A 16,402-nucleotide genomic window follows, 5' to 3' on the forward strand; every position below is an offset into this window, starting at 1 on the left:
AGCTATGATGTGGTGTTCATGGAATATCCCCATGAGGTGGAGGAAGAAGATTATAGTGAGCTACGATGTGGTGTTTATGGAATACCCCCATGAGGTGGAGGAAGAAGCTCCGTCCCCATTAGGTGGAGGAAGAAGCTCCCCATCCACTTTATCTTATCAAACAACAAATATACATTCCATTGATCATAGCCTCAACAAGCACCAAATCCATAGGTTCCTCTTCTATGGCGAAGGGGAGGTCCATGCCCATTCTGCACACGATGTGGACTAGTAGGTGATCTGGAGATGAAGATGACAAGCCTACTGATTGAAGAACAAAGAAAGAGGCCATATACAAAGTTGATGAAGTAGGTTTTCGATGGTACTCGACTCTAGAGAACGAGCCATAAGAAAGACAATCAAAGAGGATAGAGGAGAAGAATAGGGCCCATGCACACACATTGTAAATGTGGCACCTATGGTGTGGCTGAGATAATGAAAGTGTAGGAGCCATCAAATTTTGAGAAAGCATAGGTAGATTTGAACTAGGAGGGGGGAGGACCATAAAGTCAGAGTAAGACCTTATCATAAAAAAATTACAATTGGGATCTTGTGGATCGTCCAAAGAAATGCAAGGTCATTGGCACCAAGTGAGTTTACAAGGCCAAGTTAAAATCTCATGTTTGATTGGATAAGTATAAGACATGGATCACAAGCGATGAAGGGTTTCGCATAGGCTGGGCATATTCCTCTTGATTATTTGATCATTTGATAGCTTTTAAGTATCAGCATTTCTTGTGACATAAAAGGAATAGTACTTGTGTCGTTTACTAGGCATTTGATATCATTCTTGATTGCTACAAGATGTTATCTCCTACTAGATGAAGAGAAAAATATAAATATTTTTTATTGGTCATATGTTGGGATGCTCCACTATAGCGACGATGATTCATAAATAAAAAACAATATCAATGCCTATTTAACAAAAGCAATATACCAAAGTGGTGTAACACAAAATAGGTCAAACAAGTGGCTAAACAAGGTTACTAAATTCACTTGTGTGTGATGAAGGTCACTAAGAAACCATAAACACATTGCTACAAGAATGGAAAAGGTTAAGGAATTCTTGGACAAGTCCAAGGATGTATACTTGAGAAGTTACAACTTGGGTTTCCCTGCGAACGTGGTGAACCACAAGATTGAATTGATCCAAGGTCATAGATCCCCAACAAAGAAGTCCCTATAAAATGGATGCCACCAGGTTCAAGTAGCTTAAGAATTAGCTTGGATAATTGATAAATAATGGAATAATTAGGTCAAGTAAGTTATTGTTGTATGGGGCTCTAGTACTATTTATCATCAAAGAAGGATGAATCTACAAGGCTATGCACGAGTTGTAAATCCCTCAACAAGATTATAATTAGAAATAGATATTTAGTCTTTACCTTGGGTAGCCTAAGATGCTTGCACAAAAGCAAGCATGGAGAGAAGACCACGTGGCTACCCAAGCATACTAAAAGTAGACATTGCAAAAGCATCTATAATCGAAGTAGTTGATATTGATCATCAGCGCGCTCATAGCTTTTTTGCCTGATCATCTCCAATATTCCAGCACACTCATGTTCTTTTTTTTTTTGATAGACAGGGCTTAGCAATGCACGACGCAGAGAAAAGAAATGGTAAGGAGAGAAGGCAAAGACAAAGCATGGGAGAAGCGCATGTACCTAGTAGCAGCAAAGTAAGAAGGAGGGGATGGGCGAGGCACCGACAACTAGGCATAGACACAAGGAAGAAGGAGATGCAGTTGTCGAAAGCAAAGAGAGGAAAATGAAGGCACAAGGCATGGAGCAAGCATCACAGAGAAGGCGACCACACAGTGCACAACAGCCCAGTCTCCAAGCATAAGGAAAAGAAAGGACAGAAAGGAGGCTTGGAGAGGTGCTGCCGATAGCCAAGACAAAAGCAACGCAAAGCAGCGGGGCTAGGAGCGGCACCTACATAGCACACGATAGCTCAATCGCCAAGCAAGAAGCAAAGGTGAGGAGGAGGGACTAGGTGAGGCATCGAAAGGCTAGGCCATAGGCTATGTGAAGAGAAGCACAATCCAAAGAAGTGTGGGGAGCAAGTGAAGGTGGGGCTCGGCAAGGCACCATTAGGTAGGCCATAGGCCAAGGGGCCGTAGCAAAAAGCATGGAGCACAATGAAATTGCACATCTCTAGTCCTGCTCTGGTGAGCGCATCTTCGTGTTCACAACTAACCACATCAAGAAGCTGGACCATGCATTAGTTCGATCAGGGCAGGTGGACATGCACATTGCCTTGTCGTACTCTGCTCTTTCGAGAGGCATTCAAGGTGCTCGCCACAAGAACTACCTGCTGGGAGTGCAGGAGCACAACATGTTTGAGAAGGTGCGTGCTGCCATGGCGAAGGACGACCTTCTCTACATCCCTCTTCTTCCTCGTCAACACCTCGCTCACATCGGCGGGCATCATCTCCACACCGTAGCTCCCATAGTGGGCTACCTGTCGGTAATGTGATTAACTTAAGTTTCTTAATAATGTGCGCCATGATGGTGCATATGAGCGCACCACTGAGCTTGGAGATTTGGTCTATGGGACCCTCCATGGGCATGGTTGTTGCCACCACACTAACATGGAGCTGGTGCCCGCATTGAGGCTCAACAGTGTCCCCTCACATGGGAACCATGACACTTGCTCTAGGCAGCTCTGAAGATATGTTGAACTTCCATAAGCAATAGCACAAGGCTGTCTTCAGTTTATCAAAGGCACTCTGACACATTGCAGTCCATTGAAAAAGGGTACTCTTCTTGAGAAGGTTAGTTAAAGGGGATCCTATCTGAGCATACCAGGGCATATAGATCCTATACCATCTGGTTAATCCTAGGAATCCTCTGATATTTAAGATGCACTCTCATGAATGAAATACACTCCATTTCTCCTACATTATGTCGTCATTATGCTAATCACATTTTACTTAAGTTAATCACTTATGTTTTCAACCTTAATTACTCTTAATTATGCTTAGCCATGGCTTATCTTGATGTGTTTGAGCCTCCATGATATCCTACAATGTGGTATCAAAGCTTAGAGAGTATTCTTATTCATTTTTAATCTCTAAAATTACCCACAACCAATGGTGGGTTAATTTCTCTCCACTCTCTTTACCATTGGCCAAGCTCTTTTGGGAGTCTCTCTTCCCAGGACATAGGCACATATGTAGCTCAGAGGAATCACTAAAATCTGCTGGGGATCACCATTCTTTGAGCCAAAAACCCCCTGAGCCTATGAGTTGAGCTTCCCCATTTAACCCCTAATTTATAGCAAACTGCTCTTATAGTTGACGACGTTGCAAGGGTATTCCCATGGAAAACACCCTCCAATATACGGAATGACGATTAGGATACGAAATGCATGTTGGACATAAAACACTACATCTCACCACTCTCAACATATTGATATGATTCCCATAAACCACCCATAGACCAATGCCTGAGTAGGAGTTAGCAACCATAATCAAATGGATCTAAAGTACCACAATTAAAATTTTACCATATTTCATAGAAGGAATCATAAAACAAGGGTGTGTGGTGGTGTGTGGGAGTGAAATATATAGGTGTTTATGTATATCAAAGGAAGCTATGTAGAGACGAATTACACAAGGAGGCATCATTAACATGCATCAAAGTCATAACGTTGTAAATAAATTTTGCTAAGGAAACTTTGTTTTTTTAACTTACCGTTAAAAAAACTGTACTAAATGTTTGCTTATTTACCTAAAACTTGTGCATTATTGCACCAAATAATTAGAAGAGAGTAAATCTCAATCCATTTTTTACCTAAAACTTGTGCATTATTGCACCAAATAATTAGAAGAGAGTAAATCTCAATCCATTTTTTTACTCTTATGATTTTTATTCTTTTTGAAACACTAAAGGACTACAATTAAACCCTTGGCATATTTCGTAGAATCGAGCATAAAAGGAGCACATTGAAATGCCATAAATGCTTGAGACTCCACGTAAAAAAGATCATCAAGAACAAGAATCCAAACATTGTTTAAAGGGGCAAACAAAATGTGCCAGATCTTTTAAAACAAAAATTAGAGTGCCATGGCAACTGTAGCATATCACAATTAAGTAGGTATGTAATCAAATTGCAATATACCCTGCAGATTGAAATAGGACATTCCTCCTCTGCTACACACACAAAATCCCCAAAACGAAGGCCCCAAAATCCCACAATGGCATAACAGACCCCTCATAACAAGCTCAAGAATGCCTCATAGAGTGCTTTCCTTGTTAAAGCTGCCTAGAGTGGATGAAGCTATGCTTCTCTTGGTCCACCCCTAAGAACTAATTGAAAATGTAGTAATGTGTTTTACAAGGCATGTACCTTTCCGAATGAGATAATATTCTAATAAAATCCGCACATGTACATGTAGGGAACATAGAGATAGTGACAATGGGATGCAAATCCTTTCCGACATGTGAACTTGCTATGGTCACTAGAAACTTCTGATGAGAGAGAGAGAGAGAGAGAGAGAGAGAGATAATGAGTCAAGGAGAGGGAGTGAGAGAAGGCGGTGGGGGTGGGGGAGTGGGAGTGAGAGGGTCGGTGAGGGGGAGGCTGTCAGTGTGAGCGAAGGTAGGTGAGGGAGTGGGTGGCGAGCGAGAAAGAGTGAGGGTGTTGAGGGGGTGGCTGGCAAGGGAGTGAGAGAGGGTGGTGAGGGAGAGCACATGAGAGGGGAAGAGACTCGAGATCTAACAAGGGAGAGGTTGGCGAGGGGATGAGAGGTAGAAGGGGGTCACCAGAGGAGGAGGCTGGCGGGCAGCGCTGTTTTGAAACCTGGAAAAACAGCTCTACAGGATATATATGTAGAGCTTTTTCCTTCCTTTGTCTGTCGACTGCATACATACGCAGAGGTGCTTTTCATCTTTGAGAGACTGGCAGGCAAGGGGCTGAACAGTGCATGGACCTCCCCCTTTCTGTGGTGAATAGCTGCGCAGATTTGCAGGAGGACAGGAGGTGGGCTGGACTGAGGGAGAGTCGGCAATAAGAGGAAGGGGGTGTGCCCATTGTGGATGGCTTCTACTGAGAGGAGAGGAGGGGGTTTCAATAGGAGAGCAGGGGTAGGGTTGCTATGCATGTGCATGATTGAGAGGGAGAGCGAGGAGAAGTGAATGGCCTAGTGGCCAGTGGAAGAAGTGAATGGCTTGGTGGGGCCAGTGGAAGAAGAGACAAGAAGAAGATGTGGGGGGAATCCAATGGTGGCTAGCACCGATGCATAAGGAGGAGGGGGGATCCAATGGTGCCACCGTGAAGAAGAATGGGGGGGGAGGGGGTTGCACAGTACTAGCCGCATCCTCTATCACACACACACACACACACATAGCCTAATGAAATTGGTGAGGGTTTTAGTTGGTAGCAGACGCTAGACAATTGCTCTACGGATTGACGTGGCCACAGTTATTCGACCTCCCCATGATATCTGAGTGGATGCACCTCACCTTTCCATTGGGCAAACGAGGACTGGACCAATGTGATCTTGCCTTGACGTTGGTGGTCAGACTTATGGAGAAGAGACCAAGGCCTTCTCCAACCAAGTGTCACACCTTTATGAAAATGTTACACTGCACTTATGTCTCCCGCAGTTCTGGGGGGACTAGGTATGTTATATGTACATTATGTGTCCTATGTTATATACACATTATGTATGCATATACTAGGAGGCTAACCCACATTAGGCTTGTGAGCATGGAAGCATGGGAACAAGCTCTAGTGGAGCATGGGTTAGGACTAACCTTAAGGGTTAAGGTTAGGATCAGGCATCCAAGGGTCACACATGAGAAATGGAAAGTCAAGAGTCACTTGAGGGCCCTCCTATATAATAGGGGCATGGGGCACACTCAAGGGGGCTTGGAGGCTTGGAGGTTTGGGCTCCATGAGGCCAAGGCTATGTTATGCTCTCTTGTGTAGAGATTCATATCTACTCTTCTACCATTTCACACTTTAGCTACATGCTATTGGATTGGAGTTATACCTCTTGATGATATGGGACATCAAGGTAGAGGTATGATGTATTTCATTTATTATTCATGTGTGCATCCCTTGGGCTCGGGGGTGGTTGGGTGGTTGAGTTTATACATGATTTATGCATGTTTATGTATAACAATTATCTAGAGAGATCTTAGGGTTTTAACAAGGTACCCCAGGACACTGGGGGTCACTCTATTTTATTATATATGCCTGGTGAAAATAATGTATTTTGATATGCCTGAAAGATGGATTCTATATAAACCAATGGATCCTGAGAAGTCGTTTCTACTAGCTATTAGTTTCTCGTCGATTAGTTTCCTCTTCTTATACCTTTCCCTACTTTTCTTAGTCACTCATGAAATAGCACGTTGTCCACCCCCTTCTCTTCCACCTGTTGCTTTCTGCTGAAATCCCCACCGGTTTCATCGGGCCGTGTGTGTGTGTGTGTGTGTGTGTGGAAACCTCCCCTCCCTACCTTTATATATATATATGTATATATATAAAGGTAGGGAGGGGAGGTTTCCACACAAGAAACCTAGGAAAATAAAACAAACATGAATTTACATCCTTCCCTCCTTAAAGAAATTGATATGTCCTCATCTCGACAATAGGTAGGGAAAATTTTGATACAACTTAGACTCATCTTCCCAGGTAGCATCTTTTACTGGGAAGTTTTTCCACTAAACTAGAAGTTCCCTAATAACTTTATTTCTAAGAGTCCTTTCTCTAGAGCTAAGGATTTTGTCTGGTTGAATTCCCAAAGTGCTTTGGAATGGCATAACAATTTGTTGATCATCAGCTTTACTTGCATCTTTACTCTTTCAGCCTTGTTCCTCTAATAACAAGCTAAAGCATTGTGTGACATACCTGACTACATCCTTTTTCAATTCAATCCAAAATAACTCCTTTTTTGTAGAACATTTAGCATCATCACATATCCTAGATGTCTGGACGATGTGCATATGAGCTTTATGCAAGATTCGATCTTTTAACTTTTTAATGTTTGGTATGGACAAAGGACTTTCTATTCAATGCATCTGTAACTACATTATCTTTTCCAAGTCTTCACTAATTTCAAAATCAAATTCTAATAAGATCTCTATCCGTCACCTTTTCCTCATGTTGAGATTTAGCTTGGTAAAAATCCACTTTAAGCTCTGAAGGTCGATAGAGTAAGCATGAACCTTTTGCCTAGTAGGTAGAGTCACCAAAAGTTCTAGATCATGTGTAGCATAGTTTCTCTCATAATCCTTGAGTTTCCTTGGAGTGTAAGCTACTGGTTTCCCTTCTTTGAGAGTACTCTACTGATCCACTAGCATCAAGTGACTACTTAAAAATTTTCATCAAAATTTGGTAGTTGAAGGATGGGTGCACTTGTGAGAGCCAACTTGATTTTGTTGAAGCTTTGTTGATGCTCCTTAGTCCAAACTACTTTTGTATTCTTTTTAAGTAGCTTGGTTAAAGGTATAGCTAGCTTTGCATAATCTTGAATAAAGATACTGTACCACCCTCTGTGATACTGATAAATCCTCAGATTTCCTTAACATTGGTGATTGAGGCCATTTCGCTATATCTTGTACCTTTGTTGGGTCTTCTAAGATTCCATCTTTGGAGACAATGACTCCTTAACATTGGTGGTTGTGGCCATTCCACTATATCTTGTACCTTTGCTGGGTCTACTAAGATTCCATCTTTGGAGATAGTGACTCTTTAACATTGGTGGTTGAGGCCATTCCACTATATCTTGTATCTTTGCTGGGTCTACTAAGATTCCATCTTTGGAGACAATGACTCCTAAATATTCAATTTTATTTATAAAGTAGATAAATTATTCTTTTTGTTGGTCCCTTAAGATTTTTAGAACTTCTATGAATTGGGCTTTGTGTTCTTTCCCATCCTTAGCGTAGATGAGAATCTCATCAAAGAACACCATCAAAGAATACCAAGACATGATTGCCTAGCTGCTTCATGAATATATCTTACATGACATTAGTTAACCCAATTGGTATCACGGTGTATTCATAATGCCCACATTTAAAGTTGAATGTTGTCTTTGGGATGTATTCCTCCTTGACTCTAGTCTGATAGTAACCAGACTTCAAATTAATCTTTGTGAAGACTTTGGCTTCGTGAAGTTGATCTAGAAGTTTGTCAATCCTAGAGATTAGATACTTATTTTTTTCATAGTGACTTGATGTACATCCCTAGTTAATACATAATCGTAAGGTTCCGTCATTCTTCTTCTAAAATAGGATCAAAATTCCCTAAGGTGATACGCTCGGCTTGCTTTAACATTAGTTAGATTTATTCTTTGGGTTCTATACACTCAATCACACTGACATTTCATATGCCCGTTAGCCACCACTGGTTGTGCTCTATCTCATGGTGGTCAATTTCCCTATGTGGATGGCATCTGAATAATCTCTTCTAGGGAGAGATTCTCAAAGTCTTATTGTTAGTCTGGGTCCCTCTTTTTAGTATCGTCGTTGACTTTGATGAGTTTAACTACGAACACCCTTTGATTTTTCCTAAGGTCCTTTACCTTTTGCTTGTTTTTACTGTGACTTGGGTCTACCAATTCTCCCTAAGGTTACTAATTCTTGAGCCTTTTCCAATCTCACAATTGAGGTTGGCATTATTTGCTTCTAACCAAACCATGCCAAGATTATCGTTATAGACCCCTAATAGCATCACATGAAAAGTAGTCTTGGGTTGGTTTTCCAATTACCTCCAAGGTCTCATCCCCCTATGAGAGGACTCCAAAAATATAAAGTATTTCAAAAAGCCTTAAATTTTTCTAAAACTTGGAGCATGTATATTTCAGCATCTAGGGTAATGAGTAGACAGGGACAGTAAAAATTCCATTCTAGTCATGTTGATGATGGTTGGTAAAAGAAGTATTTTGTCCTTGGTCCTTTCATTTGACAATTAGTTTGACTACCAAATGGTTGAATGTCCCTTTAATTTATATCAATGTGGTCACCAATGCTAGTACAAGGCCGTACTCATAAATTAAAAACTATAAATTTAAGAGTCCTTACTTCCACATACCAATGCTCTGATACCACCTGTAAGATACCTATCCATCCTGTCACTAGGGGTAGGGAGGCACCCCATTGAGTAAGATCAATCCAAACCCATTGTGAGATCTATCTCTCATTGGTGCCTCCTCTAGATGATCCAATTTCTCCACAAGGGGTCCTACCTAATCTCTTGTAATAAGGAAAAACCCAACTCATTGGGTCTACCCAACCACAGGCTTCCTGGTGAGGCTAGAACCATTCATCTATGGTTTTTCTAAGTTACTAAGCACATTGTTTTCACTAATGCAAGTTACAACACGATTCATTTACTTATTGTTGTGCATAAGTTCATTTATCCCTTAATGAATCCATTCTTTCCTAATCAAGTCATTTAGCACATAGAAAGAAATTTATCATAAGAACATCCATAATATCAAATCCTCGGGGCTTGCTGAATTTCATCCATCTCCAATCCCTAGGTTCATTGAGTCACAAAATACTCTAGATCTTACAACAACCATCGTGGTGAAAGATCCCTCACATAGTAAAACAAGAAGTGTCCCCTTCACTCTCTTCTTGCTATGAAAGACATTTTCATAGCTCAAGCTTGTAACTACTAAATAAACCCTCGCCCCACTCCGTGGTGGGTTACCCACAATGAAGGCAGTTGCCCTAACCTCTATCCTAAGTATTTCTAGAGTCAGTTGCCTTGCGTGGGGATTACACAATCGACCCATATCGATCACTAAACAGATCATGTTAGAATGGTTTCCCCAAACCAATCTCATCAAAATGGTTACCCTAGGGAAAAATCCCCTAGTTTACAAATTCATCACCATCATTCACACTTTGAGATCATGTCTATCAACCATCTTTATGAAACTAAAGTAAACAATCCCATATAAGAGAGTCACCTTTCTATAAAAAGAATAGCACATTTTTATAATATGTAATAAACAATTCTAATTTTTAATCAAGCCTAAAATTAAGATCTTGTCCTAGTACTGAAGTCATGTAGAGATAAATACGAGAACATTGGTATTCTCAAGCCAAATCGTAGGTCTTAGGAAATCATATAGACTTAAGTATAAATTAACCCCTGGAAGGAATCAAATTCTATCCTACAATGGGCAAGCCAACTAAAGGACAATTTGGTCATAATCTAAGATGATTAACTAGGGTGGAAATCTTATTTTGTATCATGTCATCAATCAATCAACTCAAGTCCTAGGACAAAAAAAATCACTTAGCTTACTTTTCAAAAACAAAATCATTTTAAACTATGATTTCAAGTAGTGAACTAAAAATATTTTGAGCGAAGATTGACTTACTTGTAGTTCTGAATAGAAATGAAGATGAATGACTTGAATGCAAGTAGTAGTCGACAATTTACATTCACATTGCACGTTGCCTCGACATAGTCTACCTTTTACCTCATCTTTTCACATCACCCCATCTTGTGCTTATAACGATAATGCCAATTCTCCTCTTCTTAGTTCTCATCCACATGTTGACTCTCCATAGATCACCAAGAATATAAAACCTTGAGGGTCATTGAAATAGTTAAGAAACTCATATTAACACTATTGGAATGTTTGAGTGTCCTGAGGGTTGAAGTGATACACAGTTTGATTCATCCAGAGAGGGACACTTGAAACTAATGACTTTTGAGATAGCTTGTGAAGCTGTCACATGTGGGTGTGTAGGAGACTCTATGAAGTTGGCATGTATGCAACAAGAACCCAATGCATAGCATAAATTTCTCATAGCACCTCCATGAGAGTGGCAACCTAGGAAAAGATAAAGAAGCCATTACTATTGAGAGCTGCACCTACAAAATGATACAAATTGCAACTTGTGAGAGGAGGGAGGGAGAAAAAATCTAGAAGGGGGGAGAGAGAGAGAGAGAGAGAGAAGGACGAGTCAGGGAGAGGGAGTGAGAGAAGGTAGTGCAGGAGTGGGAGTGAGAGGGGGTTGGTTAGGGGGAGGCTATGAGTGTGAGAGAAGACATGTGAGGGAGTGGGTGGCGAGGTGAAAAGATGCAGGGGGGAAGAGAGCTTTAGCTCTTGCAAGCACACACACACACTCACAAAACCCTAATAGAGAACACACAAGGTGAGAGGCTGAAAATCTTCTTCTTCTCTACTCAACACACAACACCCCATATACAAGAATAAGAGTACACATAATATGAAAGGTACTCAACCAATACATACATGGGTTCTCTATAGTGTGAACCCGACTAAATGAGCTGGCGCTATAACTATGCCAGTCTCTCTAGAATGGCTGTCACACAGCCTGTCATCCCCCTGGCCGCATATCACCCAAGATCTCACCAACCATGCCAGCGGTGTAAGTATGGGGCCTATCCCCCAGGCGGGTCATCAGTGTCCACCGCCTCACTAGATGAGCTCGATATCTCAACACTCCCCCTCGAGCTCAACTCCATCTCATGTACACCAAGCGAAGCCCTGAATCTGCGGAGCTTCTCTGTACCCAATGCTTTGGTGAAGATGTCAGCTACTTGATCCTCTGTGCTGACATAAACAAGGTCAAGATCTCCTGCCAAGACCTTCTCTCTGACGAAGTGGTAGTGGACCTCTATGTGCTTCGTACGGGCATGAAAGATTGGGTTCCTGGCCAACTGTATACTGCTAATGTTGTCACAGAAAATGACAACTTGTCTATCCAGTGATAGACCCAAATCTGCAAGTAGCTTTCTCAACCAAGCTACCTCACATGCTGCCATAGCAGCTCCTCTGTACTCGGCCTCTATACTCGATAGAGCAACCGTAGGCTGCTTCTTGCTGCTCCAAGTCACAGCAGCACTCCCCAAAGAAAACATGAATCCACTGGTAGATCTTCTGTCTGAGATACTACCAGCCGAATTAGCATCTGTGTACCCATGTACACATATCTCTGTACCAGTCTCATAGAATAGTCCACAATGCAAAGTAGACTTCACATACCTCAGTATGCGTCTCACTGCATCCAAATGCGGTTTCCGTGGAACCTGCATAAACTGACTCACCAACCCAACAGCATAGCTCAAATCTGGTCTGGTGATCGTCATATAGATCAAGCTTTCTAATATGTGCCTATACATAGTAGGATCCTCCAAGATCTCTCCTGAATCTGCACTCAACTTGCCATTCTGATCCAATGGCACAGAAATAGGCTTACAGCCTGTCATACCATACTTGGACAACATGTCCAAGCCATACTGTCTCTACAGTAATCCAATACCATGTGGTGACCTAATCACCTCAATGCCCAAGAAATATCTGAGCTCCCCCAGATCCTTCATCTCGAACTTCTGTCTAAGCAAGATCTTTACATCAAAGATCTCTGCATCGTGGTCCCCCGTAATGATCAAGTCATCTACATAGATAACAACAAGCACAACTCCTCTATCACCATGTCTCACATACAGCGAGAAATCTGCATTGGCTACATGAAAGCCAATAGTGACAAGATATTCAGAAATCTTGTCAGACCATGCTCTTGGTGCTTGTTTTAAGCCATACAAGGCTTTCTTCAACCTGCAAACATGCTCGGGGTGACCCACATCCTCATATCCAGGTGGCTGCAACATATACACCTCTTCTTGCAAATCCCCATGCAAGAATGCATTCTTTACATCCATTTGATGTAAAGACCATTGCTTTGATGCAGCCACTGCTATCACAACTCTCACCGTTGCCATCTTGGCAACTGGGCTGAAAGTTTCCTCATAATCAATCCCATATGTCTGCGCATATCCTTTCGCTACCAATCTAGCTTGTACCTGTTTATGCTTCCATCACTGTTATGTTTAACTTTGTACACCCACTTGCATCCAATGGCTTTCTTGCCTTCAGGCAATTGCACTAAATCCCAAGTCTCATTTCCATATAGTGCATCCATCTCCTCATCCATAGCTTTCTCCCAACACACATTTTCAACAGCCTCATCAATGCATGTGGGCTCAACAACCTACACAACCTTCGCCATATATGCATAGTGATGTGCCACATAACCATCATAGGTAAATCTCTGCACAGGATTTGTCACTCTCCCAGATCTTCGTAGCTTTTCATTCATGGCTTCCATAGCCTTCTTTACACCAGGTATTCTCATAGCTGGGATCCCAAGCTCCTCATCAAGGCTCATATCTGAGCCACTAGACTCTCCATCAACATGAGAATGCCCTGCAGAAATGTCAGGCATACCAAGGGGCTCAACCACTTTCTCTTTTCCTTTACGTGATGTACTAATCACATTTGCAGGGCTGGTATTATGACGCAGCCTGCCACTCCATGGTCTATCAACAACAGACCCACTAGATGAGGACTCTCCTGGTCCACTCAAAGACTGTGATTGCTGACCTGCATTCTGTGCAACCACACTTCCACTCACATCAGCCCCAACAGCTTCTTTTTCAGCAACATACCAGCTGCTCATCTCATCAAACACAACATCCTTGCTTACCCTCAGCTCACGTGTAGCAGGGTTATAACACTTGTATCCCTTTTGCTCAAGGGAATATCCAATAAACACACATTTTCAGCTCTCGGGTCCAGCTTAGTTCTCAGCTCATGTGGCACATGCACATATGCAATGCATCCAAAGACTTTCAGATGAGACAAATGTGGTTTTCTGCCAGTAAACCTCTCCTCTGGGGAGTTACATCATGTATGGCTGCAGTTGGTGTCCTGTTCATGATGTATACTGCTGTAGAAACAGCCTCAGCCCAATAACTATGCGGCATATTTTTCTCTTCCATCAATGCTCGCGCAATCTCAGCAATGTGCCTGTTTTTTCGCTCAGCAACTCCATTTTGCTGCGGAGTGTATCTGCATGTGAACTGTCACCGAATACCATTCTTCTTCAAAAATTCAGAGAATTCATTGGAGAAGTATTCTCCCCCTCCATCCGACCTTAGGCACTTTACATATTTCCCTGTTTGCTTTTCAACCAAAACTCTGAAATTCTGAAAGTGAGTGAACACCTCACTCTTCTCTTTCATGAAATATACCCACACTTTCCTTGTGTGGTCATCAATGAAAGTCACATAATACCTGCAGCCTCCCATAGATATGGTCTTCGTAGGACCCCATACATCTGAATGCACAACATCTAGTGCATTTCTGCTCACGTATCTGTTACGTGGAAACACATGCTTTGTTTGCTTCCCAAATTGGCATGCTTCACATATTTTCTGCATACCTTCCACTTTAAATTTTGGCAGCCCTATCACAATTCCTTTTGTCTGCATAGACTTCAATCTCTGCACATTTACATGTCCAATCCTTTTATGCCAAATGTCTGTGTCTGCAACAATTCCTGAACCATTTGCAAACATCGCAGCACTCATTTCAGGCATGTCTACCTTCAACGTAAACATTCTGCCCACTCTGTGGCCTTTTGCATCCAACCTGCACTTGTCTTTGAAATCTTCAACATAACACCCATCAAGGTTAAATCGGACCTGCAAACCCTGCTCAATCATCTGGCCAACTGAAACCAGATTCTTTGTTATGTTCGGTACATGAAGTACATCTGCAAGGTACTTCACTTTGCCATCCTGCATAGACAATGGAACATCTCCAACATGGGCAATTGGATGAGCAGTGTCATCCCCTGTTTCCACAAAACCTCGTCTTTCCAGGTTTTTCATCTCCTTGAACCACTCCCCATGACTCGTCATGTGGTTCGAAGCGCCTGAATCCACATACCATACATTATCTTTTTGTGTTGCATCAACATTTTCAGACGTGGCATTCACGACATGCTGCATAACAAACAACCTTTCATTATCCTCATTATTTTTGCTTGAGGATGCATAGTTGTTTTGCTGCACTTTCCCATTTTGCATGTCAGCCTGCTTCTTATAACATTCTGCCTGCACATGTCCAGGCTTACCACCACAATAATAGCATTCACGTGCATCATTATATTGCCTTTGCCAATTTCCAAGATCTAGCTCGAAAGCTGATCAAAGAATGCGAACCCTATTGCCTGATAGCCGGGACTCTTTATAAAAGAGGAAAGGATGACGTTCTTAGGCGTTGTGCCCGAGAGGATGAGTATCTATACATTTTGCAAGAGGCACATATGGACGTAGCCGGTGGTCACTTCTCAGGAGACTTAACTACGCGAAAGATCTTACAGTTAGGGTATTGGTGGCCCACTATGTTCCAAGATGCATCACTCTTTGTGAAGGGTTGCGATGAATGCCAACGATACAAGAAACCCCAGTGGAAAGATCAGATGCCCCTACATCCGATCAAAGTAAACCAACCATTTGAAAAGTGGGGTTTAGACTTTGTAGGTCCAATTAGCCCATGTTAAGATTCTAGAAATGGGATTGATCATGGTGAAGGACAATGATTAAGTAACATAATTAAGGTGGATTAAACCACACTAAAAACTCCATGAGAGAGAGAGAGAGAGAGATTGCACACTCAACACTATTCCCTTGTATTGCATATCACAATGAACCATACAATGATATAGGCTCTCTAGCCTTATCCCACTTTACACATCATCATCCATGTGGCAACTCCTTTTTCACTCTTTTGGTCAACTCTCACTCTTTTGGTCAACTCTCACACACCATGCAATATTACATGTGGCATTCCTATCTCACCACAATATCTTGCACCTCTAGGGTGCTTTCCCACATACACACAACACCGCGATTACATCTCTCAACACCCCCTCTTAATCGAGGTGTTCCACAACTCACCCATCATCTATCACCCATATCAATGTAGCATTGCACAAACGCAATCACTACCTCTCAACACTCCCCCTCAATGATACATTGGAGTGTCCATCAACCAAACATGTGTGCCCGTGTCTACCATCTTAGACACCTAGTCCATTTTGAGCCGACTCATCGCTCACAGCGGAACCACTGAGTCCGATTTGAACATGGAAGTTCGGGTGGGATCCAACCCATGCGCATGCACCTCACACGTGCATCGCTCATGCACACATCACGACAACCATTTTGAGCTTCTCGGTGAGCTTGGGTAGGTTACCCTCATACCATGGGTGAATACACATCTCGTTTTGAGCTTTAAACTCGGGTACGATTACCCTCATAATCATGGTTGAAACAAATACAATCCTTTTTATGCGTGTGCAAGGGCAGGGCTCTCGTCTCAAAAAATAATGATCAACATCCACGGCTTTTATCACCAAAGCCGATATTTGCCTATTATTTCAAGGCATAGGAGAGATACAACCACATTTTGGGAAATAAATTTTGAGCCCTCCCATGGTGCTTTTACATGTGACCACCGTCAAATATGGATACCATACATGTGATTTTCCATGCCCATAAAATAAGGACT

Source organism: Cibotium barometz, chromosome 13 (assembly GCF_041138505.1).
Source record: "Cibotium barometz isolate CiBa-2024 chromosome 13, ASM4113850v1, whole genome shotgun sequence".
Classification (NCBI taxonomy): Eukaryota; Viridiplantae; Streptophyta; class Polypodiopsida; order Cyatheales; family Cibotiaceae; genus Cibotium; species Cibotium barometz.